The sequence below is a fragment of the Scyliorhinus canicula genome, chromosome 18, assembly GCF_902713615.1.
Source record: "Scyliorhinus canicula chromosome 18, sScyCan1.1, whole genome shotgun sequence".
NCBI classification, from domain to species: Eukaryota; Metazoa; Chordata; class Chondrichthyes; order Carcharhiniformes; family Scyliorhinidae; genus Scyliorhinus; species Scyliorhinus canicula.
In genome coordinates, this window is record NC_052163.1 from 129,813,602 (window position 1) to 129,825,976 (window position 12,375).

General features: G+C 43.2%; 1 protein-coding gene across 3 annotated transcripts in view; it reads left to right on the forward strand.

Moving 5' to 3' along the window:
- The window catches only part of LOC119953753 (protein strawberry notch homolog 2-like), a 217,847-nt gene that overhangs the window by 117,784 nt on the left and 87,688 nt on the right, over positions 1-12,375 (forward strand). The window lies entirely within an intron of this gene.

The following is a 12,375-nucleotide window of genomic DNA, read 5'->3' on the forward strand; positions in this document are numbered from 1 at the left end:
TGAAGGCTTCCTGCTCATTTGGGAGCATGTCAAGGTGTGTATGTATTTGTCTGCAATCATTTGTGTAGTGACTTCAGTCCTGCTATTGATGAGAGGGTGGGGACGAGGGCACGAGTATGTTTGAACTTCTCAATATGACACAGGTAACATGTCGAACCGGGTTAAAAGTGGAACTGTTTGCAAAACTTTATCGATTCGCAATTCTCTAACAGGAAGTCGTAGTGAAACTGAAATCGTGCATTTAAAAAATAGTTTGATGATTTGTCAGAGTAAAATTAGGTATTCTTGCACCCTTGTGTTGTTGCTGCAATGCACAATGAACAGAATATAGATATTTAGTTATATTATATAAAAGTCACAATTGGTTTACTGCACTTCCACTGATTATTTTCCCCCAGCACATTTGGGTTGACATCAATGGGATAAGTGCATTGTGAAACATCTCTGCTCCCCCTTTCTATTTCACTCGCCAAGCTCCGGACGTGAGAATCTGACGACCTGTACACTATCCAACCACGTGCAAGCATGAAATCTTTGCAAGAGAAATACTGCTTCTGCTGTATTTTGTGGCCATTTGCCCAGTTTGTTCGCTGGGGGTCATCGGTTAAATTCTATATTCAGCATTCGAGGTCTTTGGAAGAATGAACTCTAAAAGTGATGCAGGGCATTGGACACCGGACAGCCACCAAAATTGATTTTAATGCAAGGCCTAGTTTGTGGTTCCCAGAGGTCGGCTGAAGCAAACTTCAACTTGAGTCTGGCTCAACACCTCGCGAGAGACTGTCTCCCATTTCCTTCTTATCTTGGGCCAGAGGTTCATCCATGGTCATGGGGTTTGTCTGTGGCAGACGGGCGTCCTGCCCTACACGTAGTAGCCCCTTTTGGAAAATCCAGCCTGACAAATATGATCGCTAAATCAGATGTTTGCTCGATGCAGTGAACGTCAGCACCTAAAAATATTTTTCCATTCTAAACTTTGTAGCTTTAATTTACAGGTCAAGGCGGCACGGTAGCACAGTGAAATGAAATGAAATGAAAATCGCTTATTGTCACGAGTAGGCTTCAATGAAGTTACTGTGAAAAGCCCCTAGTCGCCACATTCCGGCGCCTGTCCGGGGAGGCTGGTACGGGAATCGAACCGTGCTGCTGGCCTGCTTGGTCTGTTTTAAAAGCCAGCGATTTAGCCGAGTGAGCTAAACCAGCCCCAGGTTAGCACTGTTGCTTCACAGCGCCAGAGTCCCAGGTTCGATTCCCGGCTTGGGACACTATCTGTGCGGAGTCTGCATGTTCTCCCTGTGCCTGCGTGGGTTTCCTCCGGGTGCTCCGGTTTCCTCCCACAAGTCCCAAAAGACATGCTGTTAGGTGGATGGACATTCTGAATTCTCCCTCAGTGTATCCGAACAGGCGCCGGAATGTGGCAACTAGGGGCTTTTCACAGTAACTTCATTGCAGTGATAATGTAAGCTTACTTGTGACACTAATAAAGATTATTATTGTATAAGTGAATAGATAGTTAAATGGCAATAATTATGTTTTAAATTCATACATGTTAATATGATAAATCATTTGCAGTATCGGTCTCCTGTTGGGATACTAAAGTCACCAGGAGCATCTAGTTTAGATTCAGCAGGATGGTACTAAGAATAAGAATAATGAGAAACAACCATTGGAATAGCAAATGCTAAGAAAATAATTATTCGAGGTTTTTTAAATTCTGACAGCTTTTGCTAGGGTGACGAGGGGAAGACTGTTTCCTTTAGTTGGGAGAGAGTGACAATAACTCAGTAATTTAAAATTGTCACTAAGATATTGAGAAGAGGAATTTCTTTACACAAAAAGTCATATGACCTTAAAATGCTTTAGAACATAGAACATAGAACAGTACAGCACAGAACAGGCCCTTCGGCCCTCGATGTTGTGCCGAGCAATGATCACCCTACTCAAACCCACGTATCCACCCTATACCCGTAACCCAACAACCCCCCCCCCCCCCCCCCCTTTAACCTTACTTTTAGGACACTACGGGCAATTTAGCATGGCCAATCCACCTAACCCGCACATCTTTGGACTGTGGGAGGAAACCGGAGCATCCGGAGGAAACCCACGCACACACTGGGAGGACGTGCAGACTCCGCACAGACAGTGACCCAGCCGGGAACTGAACCTGGGACCCTGGAGCTGTGAAGCATTTATGCTAACCACCATGCTACCGTGCTGCCCCGACTGGAATTTGAAGCACAGGAAGATACGGGCTGTGGTGATGAAGCAGTGGGATTAGTTTTGCATTGTCCCAGTAGAGAACTAGTGGCACCAATTCAGTGGGCCAAATGGTATTTTCCTATGTTTTAAACTTACATTGTCCTATTTTGTTGTCTCCAACTTTGAGATGGCGGAACAACACCCGAGTCTTGCACTCATCTGTTGGCCATTGTAAATAGCACAGGATAGGCAAAAGAAGCAACGGTGTGAGTGAGGAAAGCACGTCCAGTACCACTCGCCTGCTTGGAATCTTCCCAGTGATTAGGGAAGCTGTTGAAATCAATAAGCCATATTTTAAAATCTTGTTCAAAACGGTTGAACATTGAGGTATTGACATTGTGCAATGTCAAGCAAATGTATTTTTGCTCAAATGGCTTCCCCAATTGCAAATACCTGTGGGGAAAAAGTGAGTTACTTGTATTGGTGACTGCTAAGATCTTTCATGCCTCTGATATGGTTTTAAAAACAGGTTTGTTGTCACAATTGGAGGAAGCAATCCATATCGTACAAAGAGGTTTTTGGAAATACTCTAATGTTCTATAAACCGTGAGTTAGAAACTGGTGTAAGAGGTGTAGGTGATCCAGTGCCTGTGATGTGTTTATTTTCCATAAATTAACAGGATGTGTGCTTTTAAACTCAAGTGGAACTTATATTTGTTGAATTACGGTGCATGATACAGACACATTGACTTCAAAAATGTTGTGTAGGGGCAGCACGGTGGCCTAGTGGTTAGCACAACCGCCTCACGGCGCTGAGGTCCCAGGTTCGATCCCGGCTCTGGGTCACTGTCCGTGTGGAGTTTGCCCATTCTCCCCGTGTCTGCGTGGGTTTCACCCCCACAACCCAAAGATGTGCAGGGTCGGTGGATTGGCCATGCTAAATTGCCCTTTAATTGGAAAAGAAACTGAATTGAATACACTACATTTTTTTTTAATGTTGTGCAACAGTTGCCCTGCCCACATATTGGGAAATATTTACTGGCAGTCATATGCATTCACGTGTTTGCAAGATAAGAGTTCAGATTTGTTAGTTTTGCTTTGACACATATATCCTGTACACTTTCTTCAAGAATAATTTGTTAATTTTTCGAAGCATTTGAAATACCATTAGCTCTGTTAATTTTTTTCTAATCCCCTTTTCTATTTTAAATGGAGCAGACAAAACATAGTCCTGGTATTTCTTAAGAAAAGAGAAGGGTGACCATTTGAAAAGAATAAAAGCAATAACTTTTAACAATAAAATAAGATTATTTTCTGCTACCTCTCTTCTGCCTACTCCCAATGCGCCCCTCCCCCCCACCCCACACACACACACACACACACACACACAAACAACACCCAATGAAGGTCACGCTGTTCTGTCCTTGACTTCATCACCAGAGCCACTTTGTAGTCTGGCATTTAGTTCAGTATGATCACCTGGGAGCTTGTTTTCAATGTGAATATGTGTAATTTTGTGCAATAAGCTGATTTTACATTCTGCCATCTAGCCACACAGGATAAATGACTAAAACAAGTGCCTTATTTAATTATCATCTTTCCACAAATAGGGGCCGCACAGTGATGCAGTGGTTAGCCCTGCTGCCTCACGGCACCGAGGTCCCAGGTTCGATCCTGGCTCTGGGTCACTGTCCGTGTGAAGTTTGCCCATTCTCCCCGTGATTGTGTGGGTTTTGCCCCACAACCCAAAAATGTGCAGGGTAGGTGGATTGGCCACGCTAAATTACCCATTAATTGGAAAAAAATAATTGGGTACTCTAAATTTAAAGAAACATCTTTCCACATAAAAAAAGTACTCATGGAAGAACAAGTTCCAGAAATACTGAATACTGTAGTTTAATAAATATGTTTATACATTTAAATCTGCGATATTGGACAGATCTATCAGTTCACTTTGGTCTCCAATCATCCCCTGCAATCTGTCTAATTTAGGCTGGGTTTAAAAACAACACTGCAGTGAGAAAACAGTTTTCTGTGCTGCTCACACTTTCACTTTCTAGCCTAACAAATTCCCTAACTGCTGGAGAAGATCTGCACGCTCAGATACGAGAAGCATATTTTTGACCAGTCCAAGTAGGTTGATTGATTGACCTTAACCAGAAACGTAGGAACCTTTGGTGCTTCAGCTATTGGCAATGGCTGGTAATAAATACTCTGAGCAGCGTTTCAACTACACAGTAGGAAGGAACACCCCTTTGAGGCATTGGAACATTCTGAGAACACCACACATTTGAAGTGTTGTGCTAGACACGCTGGACCAACCAACTCCTGGATAATAAACAAAATCCCGCTTCACATCTAAGTGTGACTCTGGGACGGTAGCACAGTGGTTAGCACTGTTGCTTCACGGCGCCATGGACCCGAGTTCGATTCCCGGCTTGGGTCACTGCCTGTGCGGAGTCTGCACGTTCTCCCCGTGTCTGCATGAGTTTCCTCCGGGTGCTCCGGTTTCCTCCCACAAGTCCCGAAAGACGTGCTGTTAGGTAATTTGGACATACTGAATTCTCCCTCTGTGTACCCGAACAGGCGCCAGAACGTGGCGACCAGGAGATTTTCACAGTAACTTCATTGCAGTGTTAATGTAAGCCTACTTGTGACAACAAAGATTATTATTATTGTCTGTTTTTATTTAGGTCACTCCCTGCCTGGATCCTTTTGAAGTCTATCTCTCTAGCTCCTTTTAAGGTTCTACTGTCCTGTCCTTCCAAAGGCCTTGCCACTTCATTCACAGTGCCACCTTCTTCTTGCAGTATTCTCTGGTTCCTCTAGATGGCAACTCCACTGTTATAGAAAGTGGAAGGAAAATAAACCTATAGCAAATGCATCAAAGAATGAAGAGAAAAAGAGAATTTGAAAAGTAAGGCAAAAAGCATGGAGAGTCAGAACATAATAGCGAAAGGCATGAAACAATTTTTAAAAATATAAATTTAGAGTAGCCAATTAGAACAAAGAAAAGTACAGGACAGGAACAGGCCCTTCGGCCCTCCAAGCCCGTGCCGACCATGCTGCCCGTCTAAACTAAAATCCTCTGCACATCCTGTGTCCGTATCCCTCTATTCCCATCCTATTCATGTATTTGTCGAGATGCCCCTTAAATGTCACTATCGTCCCTGCTTCCACCACCTCCTCCGGCAGCGAGTTCCAGGCACACACTACCCTCTGTGTTAAAAAAAACTTGCATCGTACATCCACTCTAAACCTTGCCCCTCGCACCTTAGTAATTGACTCCTCTATCCTGGGAAAAAGCCTCTGACGATCCACTCTGTCTCTGTCCCTCATAATTTTGTAGATCGCTATCAGGTCGCCCCTCAACCTCCAGTGAGAACAAACCAAGTTTATTCAACCGCTCCTCATAGCTAATGCCCTCCATACCAGGCAACATCCTGGTAAATCTCTTCTGCACCCTCTCTAAAGCCTCCACATCTTTCTGGTAGTGTGGCGACCAGAATTGAACACTATACTCCAAGTGTGTCCTAACTAAGGGTCTACACAGCTGCAACATGACTTGCCAATTTTTATACTCTGTGCCCCAGCCAATGAAGGCTAGCATGCCGTCTTGACTACCTTCTGAAATGAAATGAAAATTTCTTATTGTCACAAGTAAGCTTCAAATGGAGTTACTGTGAAAAGCCCCTAGTCGCCACATTCCGCCGCCTGTTCGGGGAGGCTGGTACGGGAATTGAACCCGCGCTGCTGGCCTGTTTGGTTTCTTTCAAAGCCAGCGATTTAGCCCTGTGCTAAACCAGCCCCTGTAGCCACCTGTGTTCCCCTGTTCAGTGACCTGCGGACCTGTACACCTAGATCTCTCTGACTGTCAATACTCTTGAGGATTCTACCATTCACTGTATATTCCCTACCTGCATTACACCTTCCAAAATGCATTTAAATTATTTTTTTTCCCAATTAAGGGGCAATTTAGTGTGGCCAATCCACCTAACCTGCACATCTTGAGTTGTGGGGGATGAAACCCACGCAGACATAGGGACAAACTCCACACAGACAGTAACCCAGGCCCGGGATTCAAACCCGGGTCCTCAGTGCTGCAGTCCCAGTGCTAACCATTGCGCCACATGCCACCTTCGAAAAAACAAATTAAGTACCGCTGAAAGGTAGGGAATTACAGTAACCACTGATGTAAGATAATAAATAATAAACCAATTCAGTGATGTTTATTAAGGGATAAATGTTGGTCACGTTACTGGGGGATGTCCTCTTCAAATTGTATCAAGGTACCTTTTGTGTTCAATTGAGGAGCTGTTGGGACGTCAGTTTAACGAGACAAACCAAAACCAGAAGTGAAAGCGAAGGAGAAAAAGAAATCAGAAATTAAAGAGGAAATAAAAGTCCAGTGAAAGAGTGACAGAAGCAGATGGAAGTGTTGTGTTATTGTAATGATATAAAGACACTAATTGCTTATCAGGATTATGCAAACACATTGTGGGTTCATTTATTTACACTGGACACATGAGAAAAGTTCTACATGGATAGATAGCTTAAAAACATCAGCAGCAGAGCTGTGTGTGTGCTCTGCTCAAAAACAAAAGTAAAGCTATGACTGGACCACATGACACACTTCCCCTTTAGCGATGTCATGCTTATATCCCTTAGTGGCATATCATAACATCCTCCTTTGTTTGTAAATACATTTTTCCTCTTACCAAAGAAGTATAATTATTTATAATACATGTTCACGTTTTAGCAACCATTATGTGAGTATGGAACGGATGAATCTATGAATCTCCGAAGCTTAGAGGTAACTTATTGGTACATCCAGATCTTCTAATGGTAACATTGACTGTAAGTTTCTTTAATTGCTCACAAAGATCTGTAGGTTTGTCATTCTTGAATATTGTTCCTGGTTGCCTTTTGGATCCTGTCCTAGATGCAGAAAGACTGACTGTACGGTAGTTGAGGTGCTACAGGGAATCTGATTTGTCTTTGCTTATTCCTCACCATCGCGCTTTTGTGTGCAATGACTTCATGGGACCTTGGTTCTGAACAAACCTGTGTCACCTCAGCTGATTACCATGTACTTTCTGTGTGATCTGGATGCTAACTTGTTGTTCCAACTGTAAACTTGGCAATTCTGTACCTGTATTTTTATCGTGCAAGTTGGTCATCTTCTCTTGCAGTTTTAAAAATTGCTTTCTAGTTTTTCAATGAATAGAATGTGTAAGAGTAGGTAAATTGGTACCCACCAGTCTGCCAAACGTGAGCTCTGTTGATGATGGAATAGTTGCATTTAACGGTGTTACTCTTAGATGTAACATTGCAATGTGTAGACCTTGTTTGGCCTGTTTATATTTAAGAAAAAGAGATTTAGTGGAGAAGGCACGGGGGGAGGTAGGGGCCTCGGTCTGGACCCCGATACGAAACAACCACAGGTTCGTCCTGGGTAGAATAGACGGAGGGTTTCTAACCTGGCACAGAGCGGGTAACAAAAGGATGGGGGACTTGTTTATAGATGGGACTTTCTCTAGTCTGAAGGCGCTGGAGGAGAAATTCAGGTTGCCCCCGGGAATACCTTTGGGTACCTGCAAGTCCGCGCTTTCTTGAAGAAGCAGGTGGTGGAATTTCCGCTGCTGCCTTCCCGCAGTATACAGGACAGGGTGGTCTTGGGCATGTGGGTGGGAGACGGAAAGGTATCAGACATATACCTGGAGGCGGAGGAGGCCTCGGCGGAGTAGCTGAATGGCAAGTGGGAGGAGGAGCTGGATGAGGGCGGATGCGCTGGCAAAGTCAATTCCTCCTCATCTTGTGCCAGGCAAGAATGAGAAAGTTCTTTGGGGTGGAGGACAGGTGTGTGAGGTGTTGAGGGAGCCCAGCAAACCATGTCCATATGTTTTGGGCATGCCCGGCGCTTACAGAATTTTGGAGAGGCTTTGCAACGGCTCTGTCCAAGGTCTTGGACACTCGGGTAAAGCCAAGTCTGGGGATAGTGATATTTGGGGTGTCAGAAGATCTGGGAGTGCAGGAGCCGAAAGAGGCCGGAGTCCTGGCCTTTGCCTCCTTGGTAGCCCAGAGACGGATCTTGTTAATGTGGAGGGACGCAAAACCCCCAAGTGTGGAAACTTGGGTTAGTGAGATGGCTGGGTTTCTAAGTTTGGAGAGGATAAAGTTTGCCTTGAGATGGTCCTTGCTAGAGTTCTCCAGGCGGTGGCAACCGTTCCTTGTCTTTCTCGCGGAACGTTAAGTGAGGAGGTCGGCAGCAGCAGCAGCAAACCGGGGGGGGGGGGGGGGGGGGGGGAGACTGTATGGGTTGTGGATAGATTTCCCATGTAAATTGTAGTTATCCCACCTTGTTTTGTTAAGTTAATGTTTTTTTCCTTCTTTTGGTAGTGGTTTTGTAAAACTTCTGTAAAATCTTGAGTAAAATCTTGAATAAAAACAAGTTTTATAAAAAAAAGAATAAGGAATTTAACCGTGCAAATCATTCATTCAGCCAAGCCATTAGATCTAGGATAATGTGGAGAAGTAGTATTGTGATTGATATTCTACTTCTCACACGTATATCCTGAAATCGATTACCAATAAATTACCGACTGTTATCCATAATGATCCCCCTCTAGGCACACAAAATAAACTGAAAATAATGCGTGGCAATTGTGCCTGACGTGTTGTGCAATTGTCAAATAACAGGGCACTTGATGAAGTCAGTGCCATGGACTGAAAGGGGGCGGGTGTGATTTTAGACCAAGGGTGGACATATTTTTGGCCTCGTAGAGTTATGCGGCTCTTTGTGATGACTTGGCATATTCTCTTGCCGTGCCTCGCACTTCTTGACACCTACTTCAATGTCACAATGACTTTGATGTCACTGTGCGTGCCTGGCCAATAAACCGTCTCTCTGTCTGATCTCTGAACATCTGTCGCAAAACCAAAGAGAAACCTGTTCCTCGTGGCAGGACAGGATGTACGCAATGAGAAGCATGATTAATGTTTAACATCATGGGATGTTGGCGTCGCTGGCTGGACCATCATTTATTGCCTCTTGTTAATTGCCCTTCAACCGAGTGGTTTGCTAGGCCATTTAAGAGGACATTTAAGAGTCAGCCACATTGTATGGGTCTGGAGTCAGACCGGATAAGGGTGGCAAATTTCCCTCACTAAAGGGGAACCAGATGGGTTTTTCAAACAATCCACAATAGTTTCATGGTCATCGTTAGACTTTTAATGTCAGATTTTTATTGAATTCAAATATCTCCATCTGCCATGGTGGGATTCAAGCCCAGGCCCCCAAAGCATAACTCTGGGTCTCTGGGTTACTAGTCCAGTGATAACACCACTATGCCACCACCACGGTAGAATTATTTTTCTGAGCCATACATTGCTTGAAAAGTGCAACATTTTGTTTTTTGATTTGGAAATCTGTCAGGATCCCTGTAACCACTGTGAACCCAAAAATTGCCTAACTGCTAAATTTGGCTGATGTTTGTACCAAATGCATTTGTGTTTTATTGTGTACTTCTTGTCCAATCATTTGGCATTTTTGTGGTGCAAAATAATGAGATCAGGAACCAGGAAAGAAAAACAAACTTGGTGCACAGTAAATGTTTGGGAGCTCAGTGAACTTAAATGCTTATTATTTTGAAAGACGTTCTGGATTATCTGGCATTATCCACGTTCAGCAAGGAAATAAATGTTCTTGGCTAACCACAAAATGGAGTTCAGAGGCTGCTGAGCAAAAGGGATGTGCAGCTGATGTATGGAGGCTATATATTCTGGTAACTTAGCAGTTGCAAATCCTGATTGTGCAATTTAAAATATTTAGTGGATCAAAAATTGTTATTTGTAAATATAACATTAAGATTAACCAAGGCAAACAATATATTTAACCTGTCAAAATGCAGTTTAGCAGGAACCTTGAGAGTTCCTCAGGAATCAAGGAGGGGGGGTTTCTACCTGACTGGAAGTAAGTGTTACCCATTCATTGTAAAAGAGCGCATCATATAAGTAAATCATTACAAAATATCTTCCATCAATTTGCTTGTGATATTTATTTTTGACTGATATAGTTCGAAAAAAAAACTAAAATTGAGAAGTTAAAGATCTGAACCCATTCTTAATATAGTTCATATTCTTATCTACCTGCTTAGTGTTTCTAAGATGGATACGGAAAGTACACAATTTTATAATATGGGCCCATTCAGATGTCCTTGGAAAAGCTGGGAGCAGATCCTGCAATTCTTCTGCAATGGAGTTTTTCTCCTTCTGCCTCTCCTGCTTTCAGGCAGTTTTCTTCCATTTGATTGCTATGCATGTGAACATACTAAGATAATCTACATGGATAATACTGAGCTGCAAGAAACACACCAGAGCCACCCAGTAGTCCCGAACTAATGCAGAAGATAAACCCCACTGATCCTCCCTCCAACATAAGATCAAAAATGGAAATGCTCACTGATGATAGCACAATGTTCAGTAGCACTCGGAACTCCGCAGACTCTGAAGTGGTCCATGTGCAAGTGCAGTGAGACCTAGGCAACATTCAGGCGTGGGCTGATAAGTGGCAAGTGACATTCGTCCCACTCCAAGTGTAAGTCAATGCCCATCTCCAACAAGAGAGATTCAAATCACCTCCCCATGATTCCATTACTGCACCACCCTGGGAGCATTGCTGAATCTTTCACTGTCCACATCCTGGTGTAATTACCACCGACAAGAAACTGAAGTGGACCAACTATATAAATATTGTGGCTACAAGAGCAGGTTCCGGAGGCTGGGAATTCTGAAGTGAGTAGGTCACCTCCTGATGACAACACCTCCCCCCACCCACCCAAGCCTGTCCTCCCATCACAAAGCACAAGCCAGGAGTGTAAAGGAATACTCTCCACTTGCCTGGATGAGTGCAGCTCCAACAACACTCAAACTCAACATCATCCAGGACAAAGCAACCCGTTTGAATGGCACTGTTGTGAAACACGCTGATGTTAAATGCGAAGGTATCCCAAAACCCAGAAGGGTAATGTGGAACCCAGTTCTTAGTGATGTATGTGTTTTTCAGTATAATGTGAGAAACGGTTAGAACTCAGTGAGGAACCGTACAGTCGTTGTGTGTAAAATTAATAAAGAGTATTTATTAACTTAAAGATTTGAGTCAGAAACACACGACAAGAAGGACTACAAATTTAGAATGAGATGTAAAGTTCCTGGGATTGAGTAATGAACAAAATGATTAGTTTGTGGATCACTGAGCTACATTTGTTCAATGCCATTTTTCTATACAGACACTTTATCTAATTAAAAAAGTCATTATTTATGTAGAACAGAAATCAGGGAACTAAAGCACTGGTTTTCATCAGGAGAGCATCAGCTATTAAATATGCAAAGACTTGTTTGTTGGCATTAATATTATTGGATGTGGGCTTTCTGCTTTATGTGGAAATTTCTTGACACGCAAGTTCACCCTGTTGCTGTATTTGACAAACAGGAAAAGATCGAAGTCATGCTACTCATTTGTTTGCAGTTGATTGGTCAGTCGCTGGCATATCCTCTAAAATCCTCAGAGTAGTCAAGTATTTCCAAGAACTGTTTCACTGCTTTAGGAGTGTAGTCAGTTGGGAAAAACATTCTGTGAAAATGATAAATACACAATTGTGATTATTGGAATTTAGCAGAAATTAGAAGTAAAAATAAAAATGAATTGATTTCATTTAAAGCTAATTTTAAATGCACTGATCGTTGAGCTACATTCTGTACTCATTGTCATGGGAAGTAAATTGAGAGTATTAGTGAGGGCTGTCTCTGTAATAGAGTCATAGATGTTTACAGCGTGGAAACAGGTCCTTCGGCCCAGCTGGTCCATGCCGCCCAGCTTCTATCACTAAGCTAGTCCCACTTGCCCGCATTTGGCCCCAATCCCTCTATACCCACCCTGCCCATGTAACTGTCTAACTGCTTTTTAAAGGATAAAATTGTACCCGCCTCTACCACTGCCTCTGGCAGCCCGTTCCAGATGCTCACCACCCTCTGTGTGAAAACATTGCCCATCTGGTCTCTTTTGTATCTCTCCCCTCTCACCTTGAACCTGTGCCCTCTAGTTCTAGACTTCTTTACCTTTGGAAAAAGATGTTGATTACCTACCTTATCGATGCTCATCGTTATTTTATAGACCTC